The 13826-nt window shown below is 39.6% G+C and overlaps 1 pseudogene; it reads right to left on the bottom strand.

Moving 5' to 3' along the window:
• Positions 1-493: 493 nt before the first annotated feature.
• LOC116758403 lies at positions 494-13623 on the bottom strand (annotated as a pseudogene).
• Between the last annotated feature and the right edge of the window lie 203 nt (positions 13624-13826).

The raw sequence follows: 13826 nt of genomic DNA, 5'->3' as shown, positions 1-13826 counted from the left end.
CTTTAAATAGCATCATATTAATAGTAGGCATATACCTTCTGTGGTAGATATCACACTTCTACCTGGACACCCTGTAAATCATCATCAAAGAAGTTTTATCTGTCCGCTTTGCAACATTTCGTCAGATCTCCTACTTAACAACCAATAACAAACCAAATGAATGAAAAAATACCAAAAAAGGCTTATGTTCCTAGTAACATTTTATTGAGGAAAGGGTAACGTTAACAGGAAATTTTCTAACTTCAAGAGAGCTGCAGTCATTGCCGGTCCTCTGGCCCTTCGCCTTTGCCAGCGAGCGGTAGTGGCATATGTAGGAAGAAACAGTGGCGGGGAGATCCATGCAGTTATCATTCGTGATAAACTAAGAACAAATCTGAAACACAGTCTTTAAAGGTCCGCAATCATCGTGGAGAGTCGAGGCCGCTTCTTAAGAAGTTTCTGTGGGTAGTTTTACCCCATGAGATTGCACTGAGCCTCCTTTTTCTTTTAATACCTAGTGGTATGAGGTGGTATGAGCTTGGTGGCCATCGTTTCTGGGAGGAACTGAGGACCACCCTGTTGTCAAGGGACTATTTGCATACACAATTGGAATACCAAGGACAGACTGGAAAGAATGAAACAAGCAAACAGTATTGTCACTATAATCCTGTTCAGTAACCTCCCTGGTCCCATCAGGGAAGAGGGCCGAGAGCGCTGTGGTAAGCCCGCAGTGGGACTCAGCTGACCCTGAAGCCTGTATTCCTTCAGTACATACTGAGATCATCTTCCAGAGAAGAGGCCCAACTCACCCCATTGGTGTTGGTGCTTGCTTGGCTGGCAAAACGGACTGTGACGCAAGTTATGCAAAACTCCTAAAGAGAGAAGACGGTCAGCATGGCTGAAATTCCTCTCCCAGCAAGCTGAAATCAGGAATAAACACACTGAAATGTTGACTGAATTAGGAGGGCTTCACCCAGGCTTCAAAAAGTTCTGACTCATCACATGTACTATTGCCTGTACTCACCTAGCTCTGGGATCATTTCTCTGTCATCACATGCTTATTTCAGGGGAATGTAAATTCACTCTGGAATTTCTTTAAAATGCCAGGAGACTTCCCTTTTTGCCGGTAGACTGTTTTATTTAGAAACATTAGAAAGGAAGTAGAGTTTTTTTCTTTGCAGTGGCCTTTTTTTATAATAAAAATTTACTTGCTCATTAAAATAAAAAAATAAATCAAGTTACATAGAACACAACCAATCATCCCAAATGCCACTGCCCAGAAATGAACTAAATGAACATCTGAGACCTGTTATTCTAGAACTCTATGTATGGGCGAAAGGCAAATAGAAAAATCGGATGCAGGGACTTCCCTGGCGGTCCAGTGGTTGGGACTCTGTGCGGATTCCACTGCAGGGGGCGCAGCTTCGATTCCTGGCCGGGGAACTAAGATCTGGCATGCCGTGTAGGGCAGACAAAAAAATAGAAAAAAAAAAAGAAAAGTGGTTGCATGGAGAGACAGCAAGAGAGAGAAAAAAGGAGAACAAGCAAGGGAGGGAATGAGAGAGCAATAGAGGGAAACACCGTTTTTTAATAATGGAATCGTTTTTACTTCCTATTTTGAAATAAAAGTATTACCCGATTTTAAAAGAACAAAAAGAAGTCAAGTTTACGAAATCCACGAAGAAGTTGACATCATTTTAAACCTACAAGTTTCAGTTTGAGGCAGTTATTAGATGATTGTTTATTATGAAAAATGAGAGATTAGCATGCTTGTTTTACCTCTCATCTTCTCTCTTCACCTCTCTCTTCACCTTCCAGTTTTTGTGCTTTTCATGAATCTCCTTACACAGCTTCTCCTTGCGTTTCTACATTCTTGATTTAATCTACCTCGTGTATGGTTGAATATTACTATTCTTTTTTTTTTAGCAGCAGTGCCCATGTGTGTTATTGTTGTTTTACTGAGAGTATCTTCTTGTTGCTTTTATACTTTCACAAGGATTTTATTGGACGTGTTATTCTTTTTTTCTTTTTAAAATTTTTTAAAAAATTTATTTATTTATTTTTGGCTGCATTGGGTCTTTGTTGCTGCGTGCGGTCTTTCTCTAGCTGCGGGGAGCGGGGGCTACTCTTGGTTGCAGTGAATGGGCTTCTCATTGCAGTGGCTTCTCTTGTTGTGGAGCACAGGCTCTAGGCGTGTGGACTTCAGTAGTTGTGGCTCGCGGGCTCAGCAGTTGTGGCTAGCAGGCTCAGTAGTTGTGGCACACGGGGCTTAGTTGCTCCGTGGCATGTGGGATCTTCCTGGACTAGGGCTTGAACCCATATCCCCTGCATTGGCAGGCAGATTCTTAACCACTGCACCACCAGGGAAGTCCCTGGACTTGTTATTCTTGAGTCACATTTTCTTTTCATCAAAACTCTATAGATATTGCTCCATGATTTTCCCTCACTGAATGTTGTTGTAGTAGAGACTGAGTCAAGCTGATTTATTTTCCTGCTTGTAAGTAATTTGATTTTTCTGCCTAAAACCTCAAAGAATCCTTTTCTATACCTTATGCCTTAACAAGGATACATATATTTCAATATGTATCAGTATCAATATTGATACCTATGTATCTGTATCTGTATCTCACTTATTTTGCATCTCTTTCTCCTAGTATAGGTTATTCTCATTCAGTGTGCAAATACAGTTACTCTTTTATTTCCAGGAGCTTTTTTTCCCAGTATTTCTGTATACCCTTTAGGAGTCTTCCCTATGTGACTACCCATGAGATGGACCACGAAGGGGTGCCCTTTCTGCCCTAGTCCATCTACAGAGGTGACTCTCCCACTTTATTCTCTAGTCCTAGAGATCACATGACCAGGAGTAGGGCTGGAATAGAAAAAGGGATTTACTACTAGAGCTGCTGTACAGTAATAAGAAATAAAATATAGATCCACTCTAAGTGAGTGGAAGGAGAGGAGGCACATGGTAGGTGATGGGATACTTACCACTGCCCAGTAGTCTTGATTAGGCAGCCCATTAATGCTCACATCCACCAGCAACAGAATCACCCCAATGAAGGCAAAGACAGAATTAACAATGTTCATTCCTAGGCTGCCTTTTATCTGAGGGAGATGGCAGGCAAAGTAAATCATATGTAAGATGAGTGAAATTAAATGAAATAAGAAGCAGTTAAATCTAACGGTTCTTAATCTTTGAAATCTTGAAAAAAAAATTGAAATGATTTTTTTCCTCTTCCCTTCTGGATAGTTACCATGAAAACTATTCTATATGCCACCTAAATGTAGGGTATTTCTAAGATCTGTAGAAAAATGTAAATAATACAAAGCAGAAGCTCATCTATTATATTTGTCTAAGCCTCATGCAAAATAACAATTATATTCCCTTTTTAAAACAATAAAATGACAAACTTATAACGAGCATTTTTTCTGTGACAGTCACTGCACTGAATCATGTAAAGGCGTTATTTTGTAGAACTCTTACAACCACTATATGAGGTGGTACTATATAGCATCCAATTTTATAGATGGAAAAGTATATACACACAAAAAAATCTGTGTTGATAAATTTAGGAATTCATGAAACCCTTGTCTTTCTAAGGACTAGATAGATACAGAATGAGGAACTTGTTAGGCTTTTGAGGGTAGGGGTAAATGGGCAGAGTATAAAACGTTCCCCAGTTTCTACAAGAAGGCTTTGAAATTCAGCAGAATAATTGTGAAACCAAGTCCTCAGCTGACTTGTTAGGAGTTCTTTGGAATGTACTACTGCTTCAGCATGCCTTAGATAGTCTTCTGAAGGCCTCTAAAGGGCTCCTAGAAGAATCGCTTTAGGTATAATTTTAGCTCTCTTCTCCAAATGGACAGATTCTATGCTTGGACAAGCGTAGTTAGAGGGAAGGATCTCTAAATCATGCGGTGAAAGGATATTTTATTTTGTTTTTGGTTTACAACAAGAGTAGTCAAGATTAGACTGATTTATTTTATTTTATTTTTAGTCAAGTGTACTCTAGTCTGGGAAAGTCTGAGTAACATGACTCTGTGTTCCTGTTTTCCAGTTCTTCCCTCTTGTGCTGGATTAAATATAATCTTGAAACCACTTCCGTTCTAGTTGTCTCTAGTTCTTGGCAAACCATTTTCTTTCTCCTGTTTCAAAAGTGGACCAGGAGATTGCAAAAGGTGGAGTGCTGTGACAGAAAGAATTGAAAGGCCTGTCCCAGGGATTTATGGACTCTTCATAGGTACTGAGCTAGGTGTTTTTCATGATGATCTGAAGAACTATAAAACAAAAGTCAAATCTGGATAAGACTAGGAGACATGCACAAAGAAAAAATAACAATACAAGGCAAGGCAGAACTGCGAAATAGCAAATGCATAGTAGAGTCTTTGATACTGAAGTGGCAAGAGGGTGTCCCCTGGCTTCTTTGTTTCTGTTTGGAGTTTCCCCCATGCAGTGTGACCCCAGTGAACCAGGGAGCCTTGGAAGTAAACAACCCCATCTTTACTAATTTCCACTCTTGTGAATTAAGGAGTCGGGATGTTGAGCTCTGCCATTTCTGAGTGGTAAATTGTGTAGACCATGTGAGGGCATACGTACCATGGAGGCAACCCACAGATACTTCTGGGAAAAAAATGCTCCCCTTCTTATTTGCTGAATCTGCCTTCTCAGTTTTCTTACCCAAATAAGTTAATCTTTAAAGGGGTTGAAAAATAGAAACATTCTAACTTACCAGACAAGGGGAAAACTGCTTGGATGCCGAAATAGAGAGTGCTCCAGTAATAATGAACTGTAGAAAGAAACAAATTTATTTGTGAAATGATGGGTCCTTTGATTTTTCCTGGGAAATACTTCTCTTTATATGATGAAAGGTTGACCTATTTATATTTCCCTCTTAAAAATTCCTCTTGTACTTCTCAATTTTTTGGAGTAACTCTCGAGGTTTCTATGTCCTTTTGACATCCTTTTCTTTTTTCTCCTTAGTTTCTCTCATAAAAAGACCTCATTCCCTTGTAAGTTTTCCTTGTTCGGATGACTTCTGACCTCACTGCTCAGTCTCTTCTCATGATCAATTGCATATTTTTAATCATGTTCCCGATCACCTCTTTTTGCCACTGTCCACCCAGCACATACATTTCCATCTAAAATGTAATAGGGAAATAAAACTTTGGTTTGCTGGTTACTTGATTAGTGTAAACTTTAGGGTGTGAGTTTAGGCTGCAAGTTAAAATGGAGAACAAAAGCTCTTCTTTATTTAATTCTCTATCTAATTAATATCTAATATTAATATCTAGTATCTAAATTCTCCAGCTGATCAGATGCAGGGCTTATTAAAAGATGAGTTGTACATAGACTGGGGACAGCTATACTTGATAAGCTGAGAAGGACAGCTGTTGCAGCAGGCTACTCACAGAGAGGTCGCCCCAGAATGGATATCCGTCAATAAAAGACAAGGAAGCAAAACCCAACTCTTGGTTATAAATAGAGGCCATTATACCCCAAATAATTCCGAAGTCAATTGTGTGTCAATCCAGTCATGATCTGGATTGCCTGAAAAAAGAAAACGGACATTTAAAAATTGCTTCCTCATCTTCAGGCACCACTGAGACATCACTATCATTGCTGCTGCTCCTCATTTATTGTCAACTCTGTCAAGATCCATGCTGTCATTTAGCTATACCTCTACAGGAGGTGGGCCATTATGACTTTGACATACGCTAGGGCCATGGCCTCAGCGTAAAGCCTTGTTTTTTTCTTTCTTTTCTTCACATCTTTATTGGAGTATAATTGCTTTACAATGGTGTGTTAGTTTCTGCTTCATAACAAAGTGAATCAGCTATACATATACATATGTTCCCATATCTTTTCCCTCTTGTGTCTCCCTCCCTCCCACCGTCCCTATCCCACCCCTCTAGGTGGTCAAAAAGCACCGGGCTGATCTCCCTATGCTATGCGGCTGCTTCCCACTAGCTATCTGTTTTACATTTGTTAGTGTATATATGTCCATGCCACTCTCTCACTTCGTCCCAGCTTACCCTTCCCCCTCCCCGTGTCCTCAAGTCCATTATCTACGTCTCCGTCTTTATTCCTGTCCTGCCCCTTGGTTCTTCAAAAACTTTTTTTTATTTTTTTATTTTAGATTCCATATGTATGTGTTAGCATACGGTATTTGTTTTTCTCTTTCTGAATTACTTTACTCTGTATGACAGACTCTAGGTCCATCCACCTCACTACAAATAACTCAATTTCGTTTCTTTTTATGGCTAGTTAATATTCCATTGTATATATGTGCCACATATCTTTATCCATTCATCTGTCAAAGGCCACTTAGGTTGCTTACATCTCCAGGCTATTGTAAATAGAACGGCAATGAACACTGTGGTACATGACTCTTTTTGAATAATGGTTTTCTCAGGGTATATGCCCAGTTGTGGGATTGCTGGGTCGTATGGTAGTTCTATTTTTAGTTTTTTAAGGAACCTCCATACTGTTCTCCATAGTGGCTGTATCAATTTACATTCCCACTTCTCCAGCATTTATTGTTTGTAGATTTTTTGATGATGGCCATTCTGACTAGTGTGAGGTGATACCTCATTGTAGTTTTGATTTGCATTTCTCTAATGATTAGTGATGTTGAGCATCCTTACATGTGTTTGTTGGCAATCTGTATGTCTTCTTTGGAGAAATGTGTATTTATGTCTTCTCCTTTTTGGATTGGGTTGTTTGTTTTTTTGATATTGAGCTGCATGAGCTGCTTGTAAATTTTGGAGATTAGTCCTTTGTCAGTTGCTTCATTTGCAAAATATTTTCTCCCATTCTGAGGGTTGTCTTTTCATCTTGTTTATGTTTTCCTTTGCTGTGCAAAAGGTTTTAAGTTCATTAGGTCTCATTTGTTTATTTTTGTTTTTATTTCTATTACTCTAGGAGGTGGGTCAAAAAAGATCTTGCTGTGATTTATGTCAAAGAGTGTTCGGCCTATGTTTTCCTCTAAGAGTTTTATAGTGTCTGGCCTTACATTTAGGTCTTTAATCCATCTTGAGTTTATTTTTGTGTATGGTGTTAGGGAGTGTTCTAATTTCATTCTTTTACATGTAGCTGTCCAGTTTTCCCAGCACCACTTATTGAAGAGGCTGTCTTTTCTCTATTGTATATTCTTGCCTCCTGTATCAAAGATAAGGTGACCATATGTGCATGGGTTTATCTCTGGGCTTTCTATCCTGTTCCACTGATCTATATTTCTCTTTCTGTGCCAGTACCATACTGTCTTGATTACTGTAGCTTTGTAGTATAGTCTGAAGTCAGGGAGCCTGATTCCTCCAGCTCTGTTTTTCTTTCTCAAGATTGCTTTGGCTTTTCGGGGTCCTTTGTGTTTCCATACAAATTGTGAAATTTTTTGTTCTAGTTCTGTGAAAAATGCCATTGGTAGTTTGATAGGGATTGCATTGAATCTGTAGATTGCTTTGGGTAGTATAGTCATTTTCACAATGTTGATTCTTCCAATCCAAGAATATGGTATATCTCTCCATCTGTTTGTATCAATATGGTATATCTCTCCATCTGTTTGTATCATCCTTAATTTCTTTCATCTGTGTCTTATAGTTTTCTGCATACAGGTCTTTTGTCTCCCTAGGTAGGTTTATTCCTAGGTATTTTATTCTTTTTGTTGCAGTGGTAAATGGGAATGTTTCTTTAATTTCTCTTTCAGATTTTTCATCATTAGTGTATAGGAATGCAAGAGATTTCTGTGCATTAATTTTGTAACCTGCTACTTTACCAAATCCATTGATTAGCTCTAGTAGTTTTCTGGTAGCATCTTTAGGATTCTCTATGCATAGTATTGTGTCATCTGCAGACAGTGACAGCTTTACTTCTTCTTTTCCAATTTGTATTCCTTTCATTTCTTTTTCTTCTCTGATTGCCGTGGCTAGGACTTCCAAAACTATGTTGAATAATAGTGGTGAGAGTGGACATCCTTGTCTTGTTCCTGATCTTAGAGGAAATGGTTTCAGTTTTTCACCGTTCACCATTGAAAACGATGTTGGCTGTTGGTTTGTCATATATGGCCTTTATTATGTTGAGCTAAGTTCCCTCTGTGCCTACTTTCTGGAGGGTTTTTATCATAAATGGGTGTTGAATTTTGTCGCAAGTTTTTTCTGCATCTGTTGAGATGATCATATGTTTTTTTCCCTTCAATTTGTTAATATGGTTTATCACATTGATTGATTTGCGTATATTGAAGAATCCTTGCATTCCTGGGATAAGCCCCACTTGATCAGGGTGTATGATCCTTTTAATGTGCTGTTGGATTCTGTTTGCTAGTATTTTGTTGAGGAGTTTTGCATCTATGTTCATCAGTGATATTGGCCTGTAGTATTCTTTCTTTGTGGCATCTTTGTCTTGTTTTGGTATCATGGTGATGGTGGCTTCATAGAATGAGTTTGGGGGTGTTCCTCCCTCTGCTATATTTTGGAAGAGTTTGAGAAGGACAGGTGTTAGCTTTTCTACACATTTTTGATAGAATTCGCCTGTAAAGCCATCTGGTCCTGGGCTTTTGTTTTTTGGAAGATTTTTAATCACAGTGTCAATTTCAGTGCTTGTGATTGGTCTGTTTATATTTTCTATTTCTTCCTGGTTCAGTCTCGGGAGGTTGTGCTTTTCTAAGAATTTGTTCATTTCTTCGAGGTTGTCCATTTTATTGGCATAAAGTTGCTTGTAGTAATCTCTCATGATCCTTTGCATGATCCTCTGCAGTGTCAATTGTTAGTTCTCCTTTTTCATTTCTAATTCTGTTGATTTGAGTCTTCTCCCTCTTTCTTGATGAATCTGGCTAGTGGTTTATCAATTTTGTTTATCTTCTCAAAGAACCAGCTTTTAGTTTTATTGATCTTTGCTATTGTTTCCTTCATTTCTTTTTCATTTACTTCTGATCTGATCTTTATGATTTCTTTCCTTCTGCTAACTTTTTTTGTTGTTCTTCTTCTTCTTTCTCTAATTGCTTTAGGTGTAAGGTTAGGTTGTTTATTTGAGATGTTTCTTGTTTCTTGAGGTAGGATTGTATTGCTATAAACTTCCCTCTTAGAAATGCTTTTGCTGCATCCCATAGGTTTTGGGTTGTTGTGTTTTCTTTGTCATTTGTTTCTAGGTATTTTTTGATTTCCTCTTTGATTTCCTCAGTGATCACTTGGTTACCTAGCAATGTATTGTTTAGCCTCCATATGTTTGTATTTTTTACAGATTTTTTCCTGTCATTGATATCTAGTCTCATAGCGTTGTGGTTGGAAAAGATACTTGATATGATTTCAATATTTTTAAATTTACCAAGGCTTGATTTGTGAGTCAAGTTATGATCTATCCTGGAGAATGTTCCATGAGCACTTGAGAAGAAAATGTATTCTGTTGTTTTTGGATGGAATGTCCTATAACTGTCAATTAAGTCCATGTTTTTTAATGTATCATTTAAAGCTTTTGTTTTCTTTTTTATTTTCATTTTGGATGATCTGTCCTTTGGTGAAAGTGGGGTGTTAAAGTCCCCTATGATGAGTGTGTTACTGTCAATTTCCCTTATATGGCTGTTAGCATTCGCCTTATGTATTGTGGTGCTCCTATGTTGGGTGCATAAATATTTACAATTGTTATATCTTCTTCTTGGTTTGATCCCTTGATCATTATGTTGTGTCCTTCTTTGTCTCTTGTAATAATCTTTATTTTAAAGTCTATTTTGTCTGATATGAGTATTGCTAACTCCAGCTTTCTTTTGATTTTCATTCGCATGGAATATCTTTTTCCATCCCCTCACTTTCAGTTTGTATGTGTCCCTAGGTCTGAAGTGGGTCTCTTGTCGACAGCATATATACAGATCTTGTTTTTGTATCCATTCAGCCAGTCTGTGTCTTTTGGTTGGAGCATTTAATGCGTTTACATTTAAGGTAATTATCAATATGTATGTTCCTATGACCATTTTCTTAATTGTTTTGGGTTTGTTATTGTAGGTCTTTTACTTCTCTTGTGTTTCCTGCCTAGAGAAGTTCCTTTAGCATTTGTTGTAAAGCTGGGTTGGTGGTGCTGAATTCTCTTAGTTTTTGCTTGTCCGTAAAGGTTTTAATTTCTCCGTCAAATCTGAATGAGATCCTTGCTGTGTAGAGTAACCTTGGTTGTAGTTTTTTCCCTTTCATCACTTTATATTTGTCCTACCACACCCTTCTGGCTTGCAGAGTTTCTGCTGAAAGATCAGCTGTTAACCTTATGGAGATTCCCTTGTATGTTATTTGTTGTTTTTCCCTTGCTGCTTTTAATATTTTTTCTTTGTATTTAATTTTTGATACTTTGATTAGTGTGTGTCTTGCTTGGCATGTTTCTCCTTGGTTTTATCCTGTCTGGGACTGTCTGCGCTTCCTGGACTTGATTGACTCTTTCCTTTCCCATATTAGGGATGTTTTCAGTAAAGCCTTGTTGGAGGTATTTGGGGAGGCTTGTTCATGTGGCCCAAGGATTCTTCAAAAAGTACTACTGCATAGGCATGCATTAGCATCCCCTGAGAGCCTCCAAGACCTTAGAAAAAATTGTGTAACTGTGACTTCAATGACTGTGTTTTGCAAATGGACCAGTTCTCTGCTTGGGTAATCCGAGTTCTGGGGAAAGTATCAATGAAGAAAAAACAATTTATTAGGCATTAACAATATGCTTGATAATTTCTAAGCACTTTACATTTATTGTACATGTAATCCTCCCAAACAATGGGATGGAGACCCAGAGACTTTAAGAAATTAGGTATCTGTCTTACTCTGTTCAGGCTGCTGTAACAAAATACCACAGACTGTGTGGTTTATAAACAACAGAATTTTATTGTGCACAGTTCTGGAAGCTGGGAAGTCCAAGTTCAAGATTCCAGCACAGTCACCTTGTGGTGAGGGCCCTCTTCCTGTTCACAGCCCGTGCCTCTGTGTCTTCACATGGTGCAAAGGGTGAGTGATCTCTCAGGAGTCTCTTTTATAAGGCAATAATCTCATTCACGAGAACTCCACTCTCATGACCTAATAAGCACCTCCCAAAGGCCTACCTCCTAATACTATCATCTTTGAGAGTTAGGACTTCAACTTATGAATTTTGGAGGGAGACAGAAACATTCAGACCATAGCAGTGCCCAAGGTCACACAATTACTGAGGGGCAGACCTGAGAATTTTTTTTTTTTTTTTTTTGTGGTACGTGGGCCTCTCACTGTTGTGGCCTCTCCCGTTGCAGAGCACAGGCTCCAGACACGCAGGCTCAGCGGCCATGGCTCACGGGCCCAGCCGCTCCGCGGCATGTGGGATCTTCCCGGACCGGGGCACGAACCCGTGTCCCCTGCATCGGCAGGCAGACTCTCAACCACTGCGCCACCAGGGAAGCCCCAGACCTGGGAATTTAATGCAGCAAATTGACTCCAGAGCCCATGTCTTAACTATCCCCTCAGGCTCAGCTTCACTTCTTCCATGAGCTCTTCTTGATTGTACCAGTGAATTTAAGCTATCTTGTTTTTCTTTTTTAAATTCTGTTGTATCTTGTGATATAAATCACACACCTTATTTCTTAGTTTTGTACTCATTTATATTGTTCTTTTTCAAATTGCAGGTATGCAAACATTTCCTTATTGGCCCATCATGTATTCTCAGACAGTGGATACATCTTAGTACCTCTTAGTATACCTTCTTTCATCCTTGATAAACAGATTTGTGAGAGATAACTGTTGCTAGATTGGACTGGACGTTAATTGTTTCTTTCAAAGTTTACATTTTATCTGTCCAGGAATACTGAAAATACAGTGATTGCTGTGTTTATTTCTTTAACAAGTAGCTACCAAATGCAATTAAATTGAATCAGGATTAGAAAAGAACCCCACAGCTTCCTCAACAATGCTAAGAGATTAATATTTTTTGAATAATGAAGTTGAGACTCTGATAAAAGCTGTGAGTCTTCTCCCCTAAAAAACCGTTCTTCCATATCCATATCCGTGGCATGTGGGATCCTCCCGGACTGGGGCACGAACCCGTGTCCCCTGCATCGGCAGGCGGACCCTCAACCACTGCGCCACCAGGGAAGCCCTCTATTCTACTTTATCTGCCTCCTCCCTGTTCTTCAAACATGCCACATTTTCCTCGAAAGACCTTCTGACTTTACCGGGAACCTCTTGCCTGACATCCACAAGGCTTACTCCTCACTTCATGTCTTTGCTCACATGTCGTCTTCTAAGGAAAGCCTGCTCTGACCAGCTTGAAACTGCTACCCCCTCACTGCCTGGAACTGTTTATCCCTTTCACACTTCTTTATTCTTTCCATATATTTTATCAGCTTCCAGCACACTGTGTACCTTAATTCTTTATTATGTGTGTAGTCTGATTCTCCCACTAGGTTCTGAGCTCCATGAGGGCAGAGGTTATGCCTGATTTGTTCTCTGCCGTAGTCCCAGCGCCTGTATGGGGCCAGCTGTGTGGTGTGCTAGTTTGTGCCAGTGGCCCAATGGGAGCAGGGAACTTCCTCTCTCTGGCAGGAGGAGGATCTGAGAGGCCACCTCCCAGCTTACATCTGCCTGCTGCAGGGGGGCCGACGCTCAGTTTTACTTTCCTGTGATGGCTAGAAGAGTTCTGGCATGTAATGGGCACTCAATATAATTTATGGAAGCCTCTAGCAGAGAAGTTAGAGCTGCACACAGGGAGGGACAGTACCACTTGGAGGAGTTGTGTTAGTGGCGTGAAAGAGGTTCTTCAAAAGCACAGCAAAGGAGCGAATAATGCCACCTATGCCAGTGGAGTCTTCATGTACTTATAGGGCTTATTTTATTTGCAGTGCCTCTATGAACTAGATTAGGAGTGGTCAAAGTGCCCCGTATGGAATTGACCTGCAGTTAAGTCATAACATCTCCATGGGCACTGGGTGAGGGGAGAGCAGATGGAATGGCCCCTAGTTCTTTCACACCCAGTTTCCCCAGACAGCCCATTTGTAGTCCCTTCTGTTTTTAAGGCAGCCTTCAATATGAGCTTGCCTCTATACGAATACCAGGCTTGAAACTAATCCAGAGACAGGATGGAGGGTACCCAGAATATCCTTTGCAAAAGTGAGATCAAGCTAGAAGTGGTGGCATTTCCAGAATGTCAGTGTTACTGCATCATCCTGCTATGAAGAATCCTTTGTCACCCATTAGATTTTTGCTTGAATCCAAAGTAAAATGAATCTACATGCAGACTAATTATTTCTACCTAAAAGGGATACTGTTTTCAGGGTAGCATTCCAGCCTTTCTAATGATTGGGCGTATGTCATGAGATCATAAACTTCTCTCCACCTATAGCTTATAAGCACAATAAAACCTTACAAATGCAAAATAAAAATTCTAGTAGTAAGTAGACTTACCCCTAGTGCCTTTGCTTCTTCTTTAAAGCTTGTAGCTGCTTCTCTAGCTTAATTTACCATTTGTATATTTCCTGGAGCCTGCCGACTGTTGGTGAAGGTTCCTGGAGAAGTAATGAAGGGAGGCTGACCACTCTACGCTTGGTTTCCTAGGCTGATGAAACTCAGAGGTTGTTGAGACCCAGGAGCCGTAGAGTAGCTTGGTGGGTAGGGATTAGGTTTGGTTTCACACATTCTGGGGAAGGCTGTTGGCTTGGATGACATCATTATGTCCTAAGTATTACAAAACATAGCAAAATGATAAATTTACCCAGAAAGGAAACTAAAGAAAATCTTGTCAAATGTCCATTATCTATGCAAATGAAGGAAAGCAAGTGAGCAGTTAATGGGCAATGACAACCAATATGAGTGATACTTATTTGACTTTGGAATCCTGTACATCCTACAGTTTTAAAGAACGGAAGGAGGGG

This window comes from Phocoena sinus, chromosome 8 (assembly GCF_008692025.1).
Source record: "Phocoena sinus isolate mPhoSin1 chromosome 8, mPhoSin1.pri, whole genome shotgun sequence".
In the NCBI taxonomy this organism is placed as follows: Eukaryota; Metazoa; Chordata; class Mammalia; order Artiodactyla; family Phocoenidae; genus Phocoena; species Phocoena sinus.
The sequence above is the reverse complement of the archived record's forward strand: the minus strand, read 5'-3'. Positions and strand labels throughout refer to the sequence as shown.